General features: G+C 38.1%; 1 protein-coding gene across 1 annotated transcript in view; it reads left to right on the top strand.

The window, feature by feature from the left end:
* The window catches only part of Zcwpw2 (zinc finger CW-type and PWWP domain containing 2), a 117,894-nt gene that overhangs the window by 11,592 nt on the left and 88,280 nt on the right, over positions 1–18,022 (top strand). The window contains exon 2 of the mRNA XM_050141746.1: positions 8,769–8,926. The gene's annotated coding sequence lies outside the window, so the exon portion shown is untranslated. The remainder of the gene's footprint in view (positions 1–8,768; positions 8,927–18,022) is intronic.

Consider the following 18,022-nt stretch of genomic DNA (forward strand, 5'->3'; position numbering starts at 1 on the left):
TCACACGGTGTAAAGGAATATTCCCTTTTCTGTCTAATTAAAAAGGTTTCAATTTTAACATAGTAAAATTATATACAACAAAGTTATTAAATAAGAATTACAGTTACGATATCCAGTCCATTTGTAGTTGGCAACTTTAAGAAAATATTCTATTATTTATCTTATCTTTGTGTACCTAATTCCTAATTTACCTTTTATCATAATTAAGGAAAGCTTATGTCTATCTAGACTTTAACTTCATCAAAGACCCCAGAAGAACAAAATGTTACTTAATGACAGGGACATTGTGGCCTTGGCTGACCTCAAATATTCATAGCAAGTCCTTTTTCCTCAGGCTCCTAAGTGCTGGAATTACAGGTATGTACCACCACACCCAACTTTTAACTTAAATTTTATAGTTATTTATCTAAACTTGTATGATTTTACATTTGAAAAAAAAAGCTGGTTACATACCATCATGTGTACACACTACCTCGTAATGTGTATGAATTCTCCCACAGCCTCTGAGATATAGCACAAAAATCCTTACATTATTAGTGTCTCATGGGAAGAGACACCAGGGGTCCATTCTGGCTCCTCTTGCTCACACCAAGGAAATGCCACATGAAAAACTACCGTATCTTGGTCTCCTAGCCAGAAAAGTCCTTATCAGAAAACCAACCAATTAGAATGCATGTCTTAGTCTCATCTACATTACTGACAAAAAGAAATGTCTCTTATTTTAGTAACCTGTTCTATGACAGATGGTTAAGGTGGGCATTGTAGACTAATACATTGATCAACTTTATTTGCTCTCTGTTTGCTTTTCCATTTCTTGCCCATTTCTCTCATGAATCTATTCCTTAAGTTTGGGATATGTCCTGTGACAAAAATTTTAACTTCATTTTAAAAATTACATTTATTTATATATGCATGCATGTATATGTGTGTGGGCACATGTATGTCATGACATATTGTGGCAACCAGAGCACAACTTGCAAAAGTAAGTTCTCTCCTTCCACCATGTTGGCCCTGAGGATAGAGCAGGCCTCAGATTTCTTGGCCCACTTGACCTCTCTTTGCTGGCCTATAGCTAAAATCTGAAGTTCCTTAATAAATCTTTTATTTGTTTTACTTTTTGAATTGGAATTGATTTACAGTTTTAATGTTTTGATTTAAAATTTCCATTATATTATGTTCTTTTTCATATTAACGATATGTAATTAATAATACCATACAATGTTCCCTATTAAAACCATATTTTATGGGTTGTGAGTTCTTCTATTGCACTTCTTGTCTTTCATTGTTATTTTTTATTATTATTACCAGATGGTCATCTGTGTATTTAAGAGTCACTGTCATTCCGTTTATGAATTCTTTGTTTACTTTGTCTGATGAAGTCCTAGATAGACTGAGGCAGTTGCTTCTGGGTATAAAAGCTCTCAAGCAACTTTTTTTCCTGAAGACCTTGGTTAATCCCACCACATACCCTGACACCAACCATCACTGCTTCATTTAACAAAAGTCATCAAACCAGTTTCCTCATGCCTGGCCCAACGAGGGATGCAGACCTTGAATCTGTCTCACGTTCTGGGTTGTTCTAGACCTCTTCTGTATGCACTGTGCAGTGCTTGAAGGCCTAACCAACCCATAGACACTTTTAATGTTTATGAGTTTGAATAGTTTAGAAGTTTTCCCCTTTATTCAATGTCAGCCATTATGCTTTTGACCAAGTCCTGAACTTTTTCTGCTATTTCTAATGTGTTACGAAATCTAATGCATAGCAATAACTAGATTTTCTTTATCATATATTAAGTTCTCTTTGGAGGTTGGCACAGCACAGATAGGCAGCCTATAATGTTGCTTATGTTTTCTAAATGGTACTAGTGCATATTTTATTTTTAAAATAAATGGCTGAAGAAACATATGTTCAGAATTATGGTCTTGATTATAAGTGAGTTATTATCAAGAAATTGCAAATGATGGAAATAGAAAAAAGCTATCTGCTTTGGGGAGGGGCCTGCCTGCAATCTTAACATCAAGCTGGTGAGTCAGGAGCATCTTGAGTTCTATGATAGCCTGTGTTACATAGGGGACCCTACTTAAAGACAAAACATTAGTCTGAAGAAGTGGTATGGATACTGTTGTTTTCATCCATTCCAGAAAAAATGAACCATCTGTGAGAGGCTGAACTAAAATGGTGCACTTCCTCTAATCACAGTGCTGGGACAGTACAATGACACCGTTCTTCTCCTTTTTTTTTTCAGTTTGGAAGAACAATCATTATTTTCCTCATTCACACACAAATAATAAAAACTATTTCTATTATAAGAAGCCATTTATCTTCATTCCTACTCTGTATGTATTTATTCATACTGTCTCATTAAATTCTGATGCTTTTCAGAACTCCTTGGGTATGTGTAATTTCACCATCTGGGATACATCAGTCACAAAATACATATACATTGTAATAAAAATTGATGCTTCACCATATTTTCTTGGCAATTCTCCATCTTAAAACATCCTTGTTCTATTCAACAATGGGACTATATAATATTTCAACTCAAGAATACTGTATTTTCTGATTTTTTTCAAAATCAGCTGCAGCATAACACTGTAAAATAATGCTCATAGAATACAAATACCTTTTGAAATTTTTAAAAAATAAAATCTACATAGGTTTCTTTGGCTCATGAATGTTATTTGAAGACTATAGATCTCTATAATATACTGTATTAAGTTATAAGTTACCCTGCAGTCTTGGTGGTCCCTTTAATAAATTCAATTTAACTAATAATACTTGTTATAAATAAAAATTGCTCTCTGATCCCTTTCGCATCTGTTGGAATATTTAGCCAGTTCCAGGTGCTGCAGTGAAATGTGGAATCAGTAAATTCCAGGATATAAACCACTTTTTTGGGTTTTTACAGGTCAGTGTATTATAGGATAGCATGTCTATCAAATCCATTCATTTCTGGAGATAAAAATGTAATGTCTGTGCTCTCAAAGAACCTGTAGTCTAATGGTGTTGAGTAGGAGCACACATTAGTATCATGTAAAGCAGAATAATATAAAAACCTCTTGACAGAGGTTTAGTCCCAAAGAAACACACAGAGGTCTACACTAATTATAAACTGGTTGGTCTATTAGCTCAGACTTCGTTTTAACTCTTACATCTTAAATTAATCCATAATTCTTGTCTCTGTTAACCATGTGGCTTGGTATCTTTTATCAGTGAGGCATTCTTATCTTGCTTCATCTACATCTAGGTGAGGACTGCAGACTGAGCCTTTTCTCTTCCCAGAATCTCCTGTTCTGGTTGCCCTGCCTATACTTCTTTCCTGAATACTGGCCAATCAGCATTTTATTAAACCAGTACAAGTGGCAAATCTTTACAGAGTTCGATACTATTGTCCCACAGCACTTACCCTCACTGTTTTTCAAAACAAGAACTCTGAATTAAATCTCCTTTGTTTAGCTTTTTTTGCTGACCATTATTTATAACAACTTGTAAGCAACACTCTAAACAAAGACAAACATCCGTAACCTATTTTTGGGAATATGGGCGTAGTTTTCTAGGCTACTTTCTGCTGATTGGGGTGCTGATAATCTTATGGAGACATAAAGAAAATTTAGGATTATGATCAAGTCCTGACTGGAATATTCTGTGAGATTTGATTATCTCAGCCAGCAGTCTGGATGCTGTTCTGGATATAGAACTCAGAGGAAACTCCAATAGAGGTTCCCTGAAATGTTGGATCATCTGGGCCATCTACTCCTATCAGGGATTTTTCAATGGGATTTCCTTGGTCACACCTGATTTTTCTTAACCCAGAGGGAATCCACAGTATCTCATTTCCTGTGGAAACAAAAGCAAAATCTCTACTCCAAAGTGACATCTTTTGCCTTAAATTTTTTGTTTTGTTTTGGTTTTTCGAGACAGGGTTTCTCTGTAGCTTTGGAGCCTGTCCTGGAACTAGTTCTTGTAGACCAGGCTGGCCTCGAACTCACAGAGATTCGCCTGCCTCTGCCTCCTGAGTGCTGGGATTAATGGTGTGTGCCACCACTGCCCGAGTTGACTTAAATTTTAAGTCAAAACATTTTCAATATATATATATATTGGAATAATCCAGCAGCATTTATAATCAAATGTCTTTTAGCAGCTGTTGCTCCTTCCTTCTCTATCAAACAATTCAAAGACAACATAATAACATACAGTATCTGATGTGGGATCCCCCTTTGTATGCTGTGAATACCATTGGTTAATAAAGAACCACCTTGGCCTGTTGATAGGGCAGAACTTAGATAGGTGGGAAAAACTAAACTGAATGTTGGGAGAAAGGAGGCGGAGTCAGGGAGAAGCCATGGAGCCTCGATACACGCTGAAACTGTGCTGGTAGGCCACCACCTCGTGGTGATGCACAGATTAATCGAGATGGGTTAATTTTATATGTAAGAGTTATCCAGTAAGAAGCTAAAGCTAATGGGGCAAGCCGTGATTTAATTAATACAGTTTCTGTGTGGTTATTTTGCAGCTGAGCAGCCCAGGACAGACAAGCATCTCTCCCTATAACAAATATCCAGAGTCTCTGTGTATTTTCCATCTCTATGTAACTCTATTTTAAACCCTGTTTCTTTTTTTTTAATTTTTGGTTTTTTGAGACAGCATTTCTCTGTGTATCTTTGGCTGTCCTGGAATTTACTCTGTAGACCATCTGTCTCTGCCTCCCAAGTGCTGGAATTAAAGGTGTGTGCCACCATACCCAACTTCTCTCTCTCTCTCTCTCTCTCTCTCTCTCTCTCTCTCTTCTTTCATCTTTTTTCTTTCTTTCTTTCTGACTTTATCCTTTTTCTTTTCTCTCCCAAGCCTACATATATTTTTAAATACACTGTAAACCATTTGGAAGTTTTCTTCATCTGAATCTATCTTTACCATATATCCCTCTTTTTCTGATCACATGAGCCTTTAATTTGCTAAGTGATATGGCTAAGATTAAAGATGTGTTTTTGATGACTGGGTCCACCCTATTCCTTAGCTTTCTGAGAGTTTAGCCTCAAGGTGGAGGTACTGACCAGAGCCATGTTTATTGACTCTATGGAGTTTCAAGGTCCCTGCCACCAAGAAGAATCATGTTGTTGTCTATTCATAAACACCATTTAAGTGTTTGGTGGCGGGGCCTCTTAAAAGAGCTGTAAGGTTTTTGCAGCTAAAGCTGAGTCAGGAAGCCTCTTAAATAAGATGTACTTGCCTCTAGCAATCAGAACCTACCCAAGTAATTGCTGGTACCAAGAAGCCATGCTTAACTCTGTCTTTTGTGTCTAGAATTACTTCCCAAGCTCTCTCAGGTTTTATGTGAATGTAGTTGTCCATGTTGGTGAAGGAGTTCCTACAGCAAAGACTAGTGTAAAGGTATAAAGGGAGGGTAGAAACATTACATAGGGAAAAAAACACAACTGTTTGGGCCTATTTTTCACCTTCCAAGGTCCACATTTGCATGGTGAATGAACTGGCTGATTTTGTGTGCCAACTTCACACAGAGAAAGGAGCCTCAATTGAGGATACACCTCCATGAAATCCAGGTATAAGGCATTTTCTCATTTAGATCAATGTGGGTTGGCTAGCCCATTGTGGATGGTGCCCTTCTTGGGCTGGTGGTCCTGGGTTCTATAAAAAAGCACGCTGAGTAAGCTATGGGAAGCAAGGCAGTAAACCACACTTCTCCATGGCCTCTGCATCAGTTCTGGCTTCCAGGTTCCAGTCCTCATGCGTTTTTGTTCTGATTTCCTCCAGTTATGATCTGGAAGTGTAAGCCAAATAAACCCTTTCCTCCCCAACTTGCTTTTTGATCATGGTGTTTTATTACAGCAATAGAAATCCTAACTAAGACAAGTTGGTACCAGCATAATGGGATACTGCTGTGAAAGACCCAGCCGTGTTTTGGGGAGGATTGTGGAAGGACTTTGGAACTTGGGGCAAGAAAAGCCATTGAGTATTGAGACCTTAGTGGGGTGTTCTGTAAGAGCTTGAAAGATAAGAACATTGAGAACAGTACAGACAATGGAGAACTGGCTTATGAAATTTCAGAGGAAATATTAAACACTCTATCAGGGCCGTTTGCAATTTTAATTTAAGATTCTGTGGTTCTGGTTAGCTGGGGCTGAAGAATCAGCTGTAATTAACAAGATAACAGAACTACTAAAGTTGCACTTTTACATTATTGGGACAATTGATGCTTGTTAGATGGAACTAAGAAATTAGTGGTGATTTAGAAGAGACCAGCAACACTGAGGTGAAATCTTCTGAGAGCACAGAAAAACTTTCTTCCAGAGGCAGTTATGGTTGTACCTTATGCTGGCAGGACTTGGTAATGTGTAAGAATCACTTAGGTGGTACTGGTTTTGAAGGGACAAAGGGGTCATGGAGAGGAGCTGAGGCTTGGCACTGTGAGAGGCCAGGAGAGACCACTGATGAAGGTACAGCCTCCGTGTCAGTTGATGACCCAGGACTGAAGGGGTCAAGCAAAGAAGTTAAGGCGTGGCACCATGAAAAGAGCCCATGAGAACCCGTAGTGAATGTGCAGCCTGATTGCAGCCAGGGATCCCAGCATTTGGAAATGCTAGTACCATGGGAAGGTGACCAAGAGCAGCAGCAGTGGAGTGGAGCCTGCTGGCTCTTAGAAGACAAGCTGTGTGTTCTGCAGAAGGCAGAGGCAGAGAAGTGACCTGGGTCCTTTGCAGGATTCCAGAAGATCGTGAGTGAATCCCAAATAATTTGACATTCAGTTATTTATACTGTTGGAATTTGGTTTTGCTTGGTTCGAATTGTGATGGCATCTTGGTTCTTCCCTCTTGAATAAGGTAGATACTTTAATTTTATTTTTAAGGGAGCCCACAGATGAAAGATTTGAACTTTTAAAAGAGATTGTATATTTCTTAAAGAGACTGAAGTTTTAATGTGTTTGAATTTATAAAGACTATGAGACTTTTAAAATTATTCATGATTTTCATGTGAGATCTTGAGGATGAATAAAAAGGAAGTTATGGCTTAATAGTGATGTGTTTGTGTGTCAAGTTGACAAGGGGTCAGTTGTGCTGACTGGTTTTATGTGTCAACTTGACACAAGCTAAAGTCATCGGAAAGGAAGGAGCCTCAGTTGAAGAAATGCCTCAGTGAGAAACAACTATATGGCATTTTTTCATTTAGTGATGCATGGGGGAGCGCTCAGCCCATGTTGGGTGGTACCATCCCTGAGCTGCTGGTCCTGGCTTCTATAAGAAGGCGGACTGAGTAAGCCATGGGAAGCAAGGCAGTAAGCAGCACTCCTCTATGGCGTCTGCATCAGCTCTAGCCTACAGGGTCCAGTCCTGCTTGAGTTCATGTTCTGACTTCCTCCAGTAACGGACTATGATCTGGAAGTATAAGCTGAATAAATCCTTTCCTCTCCAACTAGCTTTTTGGTCATGGTGCTTCATTACAGCAATGGAAATCCTATCTAAGATAGTGGATTATCAGTTTTTGCCATTATCCTTTTAGGAAGTTTCCAATTGCCTCTCTTTCAGACAGCTTCATTTCTACTATTCCAAAGGAGTCCTTATATGTACTTGGTAGTAGTGGTTGTATTAGCTGATTAGCTTGCTTCTATTTCTCCTCACTTAGCATTCTTTTGGCCTAGAACTGTATTTTTGCAATAGTAAATTGAATGTAAGACACTTAGCCAGTTTGGCCTGCTATAGAAAATGGTCGTAGATGTAGAGTTTTAAACCACAAATGTTTATTTCCTATAGGTCTGGAGAGTGGGAAGCCTGTAAGGTGACAACTAATTCCATATCCAGTGGGGCTCATTTCCTCACTCTGTGGTATGTAGTAATGAGGCGAGCAGGCCTGCTTTTCGCACGGCTAGCTTAGCCCCGGAAATAATAACACGGAAACTTTATTCTTTTAAACACTGCCTGGCCTGTTAGTTCTAGCCTCTTATCGGCTAATTCTCACATCTTGATTAACCCATTTCTTATAATCTGTGTAGCACCACAAGGTGGTCGCTTACCGGGAAAGATTCAGCATGTCTGACCTGGTGGCTGGCTCCATTGCATCTGCCCTCACTTCCCTTCTTCCCAGCATTCTATTCTGTCTACTCCACCCACCTATGTTCTGACCTATCAGGCCAAGCAGTTTCTTTATTAATTAACCAATGAAAGCAACAAATAGACATATGACTTCCCAAATCAGTGGTTGTTGACATTTCTTAATATTTTTGTATGATAGAAAGTCAATGGGAAAGAAACGACATGCTGTCTGTTGTTAGTGCACTAATCCCATCAGGAGGGCTATACCTTATTTGTGGCGAGCTCCCAAAGGCCCCATCTCCCAGTACATGTTTCAAATTCATAGAGTTGTTAGTACCTTCTAGGCCATGGCAGACAGCACTAAACTAGCAATATTTTGTGTTGTTATTTTTCTGTCCTTAACAAATGACAGACTGCTGAATTGGACTATAATACACTGTTGTAGGGCCCTGGTCTGCCCTTGTTCCTTGGGGTGCATTTGTGAGGACAGTTTCTGGTCAGCTAACTAAGCTTCCTGTTTGTTTCTGTGCTCTCCCTGCCCCGCCTGGTGATTAGCTGCAGGGCATTGTCTCCATTGTTAATATGGTAATTTCCCACCTGCCTGGATGGAGATCCTTGTGCAGCAGTTAGACAGATAAGGACTCCCCCAAATATGAATAGACTGGCATTTGGCTGATCTCCTTTCGAATGACCCTGGTCTCTTTGTGTGCTTTTTCAATCTCCAGGCCCTTGCCCGAACTGTACTGAGGGTGTAACACAAAATCGGGTGTTACAATTGGAGGCACCGCTGGAATGATCATCGGCAACTGCAGTCGGAGACCCATCTGCGAGATTGGGAAGTAGGGATCCCTGAGAGGTCGCCCTCGGGAAGGCTGGCCAACAGGTAAGAAATTGAGTGGCGAGGGTGAATTGGTTATGGGTGCAAGTAATTCTGTTCCAGTGTTAAAGGGCCAGTTAACAGGCCAGTTGTTAGCTCTTTTGGAGAATAAAGGCACTGGTATTAAAGTTGAGACAGCACAAGAGATCATTTAGACAGTTTTAGAGTTTAGTCCCTGGTTCCTACACGCAGGGGGCTTTAATATTACTGATTGGGAGCAGGTAAAGTCTGATCTTCAAAATGCACTGAAAGAGCGAGGGCCACAAGAACTCCCCATAGTGATATTTCCACTATGGCGCTTGATCAGAGATGCTCTTCTCAGTGATGATGTGAAAGTGAAAGAGCAATTAGAGAGTTTAAACAAAATCCTTGAGTTGCAGAACTTGTCTTTCAGGGGGAGAAAATACTTGTTATGGAGAGGTGAAATGCAGGAAAATTACAAAAAGACCGCAGGAAAAAATGCCAAAGCAGGTTTCCCCCAGTATAACCTTGACATGTTAACTGGTGAAGGACAATATGCTGGCTTAGCAGCACAGATTGCTTATGATCCTGCGATTTATGCTCAGATAGCTGCAGCAGCCGTTAAAGCTTGGGAAACTTTACCTAACAAAGGATCACGAGAACAGCTTTCTAAGACCCTTCAAGGATCTTCAGAACCTTATTCTGAGTTTATTGACTGCCTTCTACAGGTGGGAAGTCACATTTTTGGGGATGTGGATTCAGCTATGCCAGTCATTAAACATTTGGCCTATGAAAATGCTAATAAGTTTTGTCAGGAGGTTTTATGCCCCCATAGAGATGGGGATTTAAATGACTTTATCCAATTATGCAGAGACATTGATGGCACTCCCTTGATGTGCTAGGTAATTGATTTTGACCTTAGGGAGGGTCAAGGTGGAGCTAGAAGAAGGAATTGTTTTCAATGGGAAAGATCAGGATACATTAAAAGGAACTGCCCTACAGGTAAAGGGATGGTTAATCAGCCCAGGAAATAAGCCAGGTGTGCTGGTACAAGTCTTTAATCTCAGCTCTTGGGAAACTCTTGAGTTCAAGGCCAGCTTGGTCTACTGAGTGAGTTCCTGGAACAGCTAGAGGCAGGTTTGCTATAAAGAAATCTAGACTCAAAAAGCTACAACTTCCGGACAGTAAAATGAGGTTAAACATGCTTCTTTTCCATTTTAAAATCTTGCTTCTTGTTCAAAAATCTTTAGTTTGTAGGCGTATTTTAATATTGTTTAGGCTATCCTGAGTTTTTATTTCTTTCTTCCGGGATGCCTCATGTAAAATGGAAGAATCTATCAGACGTCACCTGGTATGGTCTAGATCCTGTACTGGTGTGGGGAAGAGGGGATGTTTGTGTTTTCCCGCAGGATGCTGACAATCCAATATGGGTACCTGAGCAGCTGGTGCGTGCTGTGGATTTTCCTGTCCAGAAGCCTGAAGACAGGACAGAGCCAAGAAATCAAGGAGATTCTGGCTTGTCAACTGAAGAGTTGCGGGATTCCTGAGGAGCTGGCTGTGCTGGTCTGAGTGCCAAGGATTGTTTCTCTACCCATCTACCCATCCCATGATATTGGCAGTTATTGCTGTTGCTGCCAGGGCGGCTAGAGCTGCTGGATTTTTGATTAGTCAGTCAGTTGCTTCCTGCTAGCACAAAGGATACCTTCTCAGGGCGGGTTGCAAATGCCTTGGCCATTCAAATTGAGCTAAATTTACATATGAATATTGCAGTTAATTTTGCTCTTGGTTGTGGTTAAAGACCACTGCTAGATTTTACAGTATAGGCTTATTGCTGTTATTCACGAACCCTGAGGTGTACAATTTATAAATTGGCTCTTGAAATTATTCTAGTTAGCTATACCAGGGTTCCTTTCACCAGTGCTGAGACCTTACTTAAAGGGCTCCATTTTGGGCAAAATTATTAAGGATTGAGCAGGCACAGTCTCCTTAAGGAATGCTTATATGTGCTGGAGCACCATGCCACAGAGCCAAAGGCAAGCTCAGGTCAATGTTGCCACGTGGCAAGTCCTCTTAGCTATTGCCCCAGAGAATCTTTCAGTACAAATCTGGCTGAAGTCAGTGTTGGATGACTAGTGAGCCAATGACGGGAAAGGTTTTTGGGGGGCTGCCCCAACCTAAGACAGGAAATGTGTTTTGACCTGGATGCTTTCCCATGACGGGTAAGGGGTATTGCCTGACGTCCAATGCCACCCAAGACAGGCCTAGTCATAATTTATATAAAAGGGGGACCTGTAGGGCCCTGGTCTGCCCTTGTTCCTTGGGGTGCATTTGTGAGGACAGTTTCTGGTCAGCTAACTAAGCTTCCTGTTTGTTTCTGTGCTCTCCCTGCCCCACCTGGTGATTAGCTGCAGGGCATCGACTCCACTGTTAATATGGTAATTTCCCACCTGCCTGGATGGAGATCCTTGTGCAGCAGTTAGACAGATAAGGACTCCCCCAAATATGAATAAACTGGCATTTGGCTGATCTCCTTTCGAATGACCCTGGTCTCTTTGTGTGCTTTTTCAATCTCCAGGCCCTTGCCCGACCGTAAGGTACAGTGGCGCGCAAACTGTACTGAGGGTGTAACACAAAATCGGGTGTTACATACTGTATTAATTCCTAAAAGTATTTTAGACTTATTTAAAAGTCCCTTCAAATGGACTTTGTCTTGCAGTCTTATATTTCACTTTGTATATATAGTAAGTAAAGTAGAAATGAAATGAGTTGGTTAAGGAATTCTTCACTTGATTTTAGCTGAGAGGTCAAGAAAAGCAACAGTGAAGAGATTTTTAAAACATCTTCATATGTAGAAGTAATTTTGGGTTGGGAAGATGGCTCCATTGGTAAGTGCCTGCCTACTGTACAAGCTTGAGGATCTGAGCTTGACTCCCAGAACCCAAACAAAAAGCTTTGCACACCGTATCCCCCGCTTGGGGGGATCCCAGGGCTTACTGGCTAGCCAGTGCAGCCCAGTCAGTGAGAGCTCAAGGTTTGTTGAGGGACACTGTGTATGAGACTGAGAGTGAGAACATGCCCATCATAAACTTACACGGAACCCAAGGTGGAAGCTAAACTGTGGTACACACTCGGTGTTTACTGTCTTTTCTTAGTGATCTGGTCCAATATGTTAAATTGTGAATTAAAACTTTAAAAAATGGGTTTAGTAAAGCAAAGGATATTAGCATAGCTTTGCCTTTGTCCAAGGCCTCTAAACTGTGGCTTATTTACATATAAAGGGACTGGTCAGTGTCTGTCTAGCATTATTGTGATGACCTTTTCTATCATTGTATAATCTGGTTGTGACAATAAGTTTGAAAACAAGAAAAATGTGTGAGAAAAGTTACAAAAACAATGAGAATTTTGAAAATAATGGAGGATTTTGTAATCTGCATTATGGATTCTATTAGGCTGGATAAAATGTATCAAATCCAAATTACCAAGAGGTTTAAGATAGATGCAATTGAAACTACCACCAAGTAATAATGACATTTTCTTAGTGTTAATTTATCTTTGCAGTATTATCCACTGTAGGCCTGAAGTTCCTAAGAAAATCTAGAAACTTATCTACCATTTAAAAGTAATCTTTTAATCCCACTCTGTTTTGTAATAGGCATCGTAGAGGATTTTCACAGACTCTCCAGTCATGTCCTGCTGCAAATGTAGAGTGCTCTGGCGGTGGGCTGCCTGTAAGATGGGCAGGGTGCAGGGCAGCTGTCTTTCACACCCCTCACCCACTGCTCTGCTTACATTATTAATATTGTTTAATTTTGTCCAATATTGCTATTTGTAAATATTCTTAAATGACTCCATTTTGTGAGGAAATTAATTTAATAAAATTTAATGCAATTTGATCTCTAATCCTGTTAAACTCACTGGTCAAATACAGCTCCAGTACACTATAGTGTAGCAAAGGTGAATGACAGAAGGGTGTGTCTGAGCACTTATAGTTATGTTATTTCCAGTGTGGCTGACACTTATAGCCTTATAACTCACTCAGGACATAGGATTCGAGTATTAATTGATATTAAATATTAATAAAAATCCCACATTTTCTTTAAAAAATTTCCCTAAAATTTATTTTTATTATATGTATATGGATGTTTTTCCTTATCTGTGTCTATGCAGCACATTTACAAAGTGTCTGCAGAGGCTAGGAAAGGGTCTTGGATCCTCTAGAACTGAGGTTACAAATGGTTGTGAACCACAGCATGGGTGCTGGGAACTGAACTCAGAACTTTTGCAAGAATAACCAGTGCTCAGCCACTGAGCAATCTGTCCAAATGCTCTTGCAGAGGATATAGGTTCTGTTTTTAGCAAACACATGATGACTTACTGTAGGAAAAGTTTTCCTCCCTCACAGCCTCTCTCAAATGGTCACCCAGAGCATTAATAGTAACTGTAAATGCCAGGCTAACTCAGTTGATAGAGCATGAGACTCTTAATCTCAGGGTTGTGGGTTTGAGCTCCATATTGGGTGTCATATGTTGATGGAGTTTCCTGTCCTGCAGCGCTTCTCAAATAATCACTCAGAGGCTTAATATTAATCATAAATGTGCAGCCAATAGCTCAGGCTTATTACTAACTAGCTCTTACATTTTAAGATAACCCATATTTCTTATTTACACTATGCTACATGGCAGGACCTTTATTAGCATGGTATGTTTATCTCCTGCTTCCTTCTGCATCTTGCTGACAACTCTTCTGACTCCACCCTTCCTCATTCCACCATTCTCAGTTTTGCTTTCCCACCTAACTTTATCCTGTTCAACTATTGGTCAGTCAACTTCTTTATTAAACTAATCACATCAACAAATTTTCACAGTGTAAAAGGATGATTCCACAGCAGCTTAACAGCCCTCTATAACTCGAATTCCAGGGAATCTTGTGCCTTATTATGACCTATGAGAGACATCAGACAGGCACATGGTACACAAATATATGCAGACAAAACATCATATACATAGAAATCCCTTGAATCAACTTGATATTCTTATTCCTTCTAAAATTGTATCTCAATGCTTCCCCTCAGTTAAGTTAGCCATAATGTCTCTTAGTACCTGACTTAGACCTAGAATTTTATGTATATATTTTTGTATTTGATTTCTGGGTTAGCAGACCCTCATCTAGTAGACAGCATTGTGGCCTCGAGTACTGTGTTCACAACTTGCTGTGAAAGCTTATGAAGGATGCTGATAACATTAGGAACTTACAACTTGAAGAAGAATCTTGGCAAAAATAAGTTAATATCTTCTAGTTTTGATGGTCAGATTTATGCCTCAATACTGCTAAATCTTGTTATACAAGATAAAAACATATCCAGTACTTATGTTATTTAAGTTCTTCATGGAGTCAATGTAAAAGTTTTAAAATACATTTTTAATATTAAACATGCACATCATTGTCAATATTTGGAGCCATGTTGCTTGATAATTTCAAGAGAGTTGTAAAACTCAGCTAGAAATAGTAAAAAATCAAAGAAAATAGACTATAATGTGTACTAGATGGAATAAAAGCTTGTATTCAAAATGAAGTCATTGTTGAAGAAGAAAGGAATTATTTTGAAAATGAAAATATGTTGTAGTTTATATTACGAATTATATCAGCCATGATAAAATTTATCAAATTTAAAATACCAAGAGATTTAAGTTAGACTAAGCAAGGAAGAATGGTTGTATCATATATTGGACCAACCCAAAATCCTTCATTGACACAAGGAAAGAAGTAAAATAGACTGTATACAAATTGGGCTCTCTCTTTATATCTATATCTAGCAATTTCTGACCGATGATAAAATAATGCACAATTAAATGAATGTTGTTTGGAAAATTGACTATACAGGTACAAGTAAAATTTTTTTATTTAAATATTTGTGAGCACACAAAACATTCCAGATTGGTTACCTAAATGTAAGAAACAGAGCAATTGAAAGAAATATATGGAAGATTTTATTTATAATCTTGGGGGTAAATAAGCATTATTTAATAAACATAAATTTAAGTTCTATAAAATTTTAGCTTTCTTTGTGTTAAAAGTATAAAGTTAAAAAACATGGCAAGCTTTATGATGATGTTTCCAACATATAAAACAAAGAGTTAATATCCATTATTTATCATGAGCTCTACCAAATCTCTGAAAAGAAAGCAATAAAACCTAAGTCTAGAATAGAAACAAGGTTTTCCAATAAAAGGAAACATGAGTAGTCAATAAAATCTAATTAGTGGTCAGGGAAGTGTAAATTAAAACTGCAGTAAGATAACTCTGTTAATTAGATTTGAAGAAGTCATTGTTGCTATCCATTGTTGGTCCACAGATGAGGGGATTGGTGCTTATAAACTGGTATTGGAAATTGAAAGTCAGAATAGCTTTTCACGAGCCTGTTTAGAATTGTCTCCTTAAAATTGTGCAAACCTTTTAATGTAGCATTTCCGTTGTAGACATATACATGATCCAATACTTGAATTGACAAATATGCAATGATGTTTGCTATAGTATTGATTATACTCTCCCAAAACTGGAGAAAGCAAAACAAATAATGCCCCCCAAACTAGAGGCCTTTGACTCAGTTTGTCAGTCATACTACATGTCCTGCAATGATGTAATGTTATGCTGTTTAAAGGTCATAGGAATGAAGTGACTTGATATGCTGTCCTCAGAGAAGGTCTATGAGACAAAGAAATATAATTACAAAAGATTCTATGTCTATATTAGAAACATGAATATACATATATAATATGTGAGGTTAATTTATGTGAAGGTTATAGGTAAATTAAGAAAGACTTTATCAATAATTAGGAAAATTAAGCATTTGGTCATATTTGGAAGTTGCAGTTGTTAATGAAAGACTATTTAAATAATTAAAGCCATGAAAGACAAATAAATAAATAAATAAATAAATAAATAAATAAATAAAACCCAAGTCAGTCTTGAAACCATGTTACTTCTTCACAAAGCATAGTTGACAAACTTCATGGTATCACAAGGGGAAACTTACTTATTTTCTTTAGTGCCAGGTGAGTATTCCTTCCAGTATGTATTTGGTTGGTTCTGATCCATAACTGTGAACATGACAGTCAAAAAGAGCAACAAACTGGGCGGTGGTGGTGCACACCTTTAATCCCAGCACTCGGGAGTTAGAGACAGGTGGATCTCTGGGAGTTCGAGGCCAGCCTGGTCTACAAGAGCTAGTTCTGGGACAGGTACCAAAGCTACAGAGAAACCCTGTCTCAAAAAAACAAACAAACAAAAAAAAACCAAACAAACAAACAAAAAAAAGAGCAACAACTAGATATATTCAATAAACTAAAACAAATTACAGAGAACAAACAAAAGTATAACATTAAGGCAAAGTTAATAGAAAAAAGTTCAACTAGGAGGGTGTTAAGACCCTTTTTGCTATATTAGACATTTAATCATAGCTGAATTAGCTTAATAGAACCAAGCTTGAATGAAGCTGTAATTTTCTCTTTCAAAACATATAAACTCAAATATTAAGAATAATTTCAAAAACAAAGTGGAGAATTCAGTGCTTGTAAAAGCTTTGAGTTGTGATGATGTAATTAAAGTTTTATTTATTGTACAAATGTGGCATCACCTTTTTTGATTACATTTTGTCCAATTACATTGCCAGAAATTATACATGTAAAAGGGCTGATTTGGGGGTTTTAAGAATTACAATTGGTAGACGTGATTTCTGGTAGCCCAGAATCAGTGTTCTAAGGAGGCAATGAAAGTGAGTTATTCAGTGGTCAATATAAGGTTAAGAAAATAGAGTTATTACATAAATATTAACAAATATTGACAGTAATTTTTTGTATTTTATAAGGTCATAATTTAATAAAAACAAGTTAGCAGAACCAAGAGAAATTACAGAAAACATACAAACACATACAAAGTAAGCAATACTAGTGAGTCACTGAAGAAACCATAGGAAGAATAAAAGTTCTTAGAATCAAATGAGAATGAAATATCCAGATCTTTGGGTTAAAGCAAACAGTTCTAAGAGGGAAGTGTATAGAAATGAGTATCTATCTGGGGAAAACTGAGAGATACTAAATGAGCTATCCATAGAGCTTAGCCATTATTTTATATCTGCCTTGATTTTTATTGTTTCCCAGCTCTTCAGCTCTATGGATAGCTCATTTAATATCACTCATACTAAGAATTACTTCTTTGGGAAGACAAGCATGATACTCAAGTCCTTCACCAAGCTGGTCAAAAGAGAGCATCAAGCCAGTATGACTAGAGATAAAAAGAACGTATTAGAGTGGATGCCCCTGAAACCAAGACTACAGTCAGGAGATTTTCAAAATTTATACAAAGTAAATTGGAAATCTAGAAGAAGTGAATAAAATTCTAGACACATAAAACTTGAGCCAAAATTTAATCAATAATATATAAAAACCCAGATAGATACAAACAGGAACAATGAAACAATAAGACTGTTCCAACAAAGGCCCAGGCGTGGGTTGAGTCATTGTTGAATGCTTTTGTTTGTCATAGTCAGAACCTGGAAACAACTTAAATGCCCCTCGACTGAAGAATGGATAAGGAAAATATGGTACATTTACACAATGGATTACTACACAGCAGAAATTGCAAAATCTTGAATTTTGCAAGAAAATGATTGGAGCTAGAAAGCATTGAGTGAGGTAACCGAGACACAGAAAGACAAGTTATCACATGTACTCACTCATAGGTGGTTTTTAAACATAAAGAAAACCAGCCTACAAACCACAATCCCAGAGAACTTAGACAACAATGAGGACACTAAGAGAGACTTACATAGATCTAATCTACATGAAAAGTAGAAAAAAAAATCTCCTGAGTAATTTGAAATATGGGGACCTTGGGGGAGGATTAAAGAGGGGAGCAGAAAAAAATGTAGAGCTCAATAAAAATCAATAAAAAAAGAAATAACACCAGTGCTCCCCAGTGTGTTCCTTAAAACAGCAAATGAAGGAATGCCTTTATATTTATTCAACAAAGATAAAAGATACGACACAATAGAAGAGTACAGATAATTATTCTTTTTTTAATTTTTTAAATTTATTTATTTATTAAAGATTTCTGTCTCTTCCCCACCACCGCCTCCCATTTCCC

Source organism: Alexandromys fortis, unplaced genomic scaffold, assembly GCF_014885135.2.
Source record: "Alexandromys fortis isolate MF-2015 unplaced genomic scaffold, M_Fortis_MF-2015_v1.1 scaffold_44, whole genome shotgun sequence".
Lineage (NCBI taxonomy): Eukaryota > Metazoa > Chordata > Mammalia > Rodentia > Cricetidae > Alexandromys > Alexandromys fortis.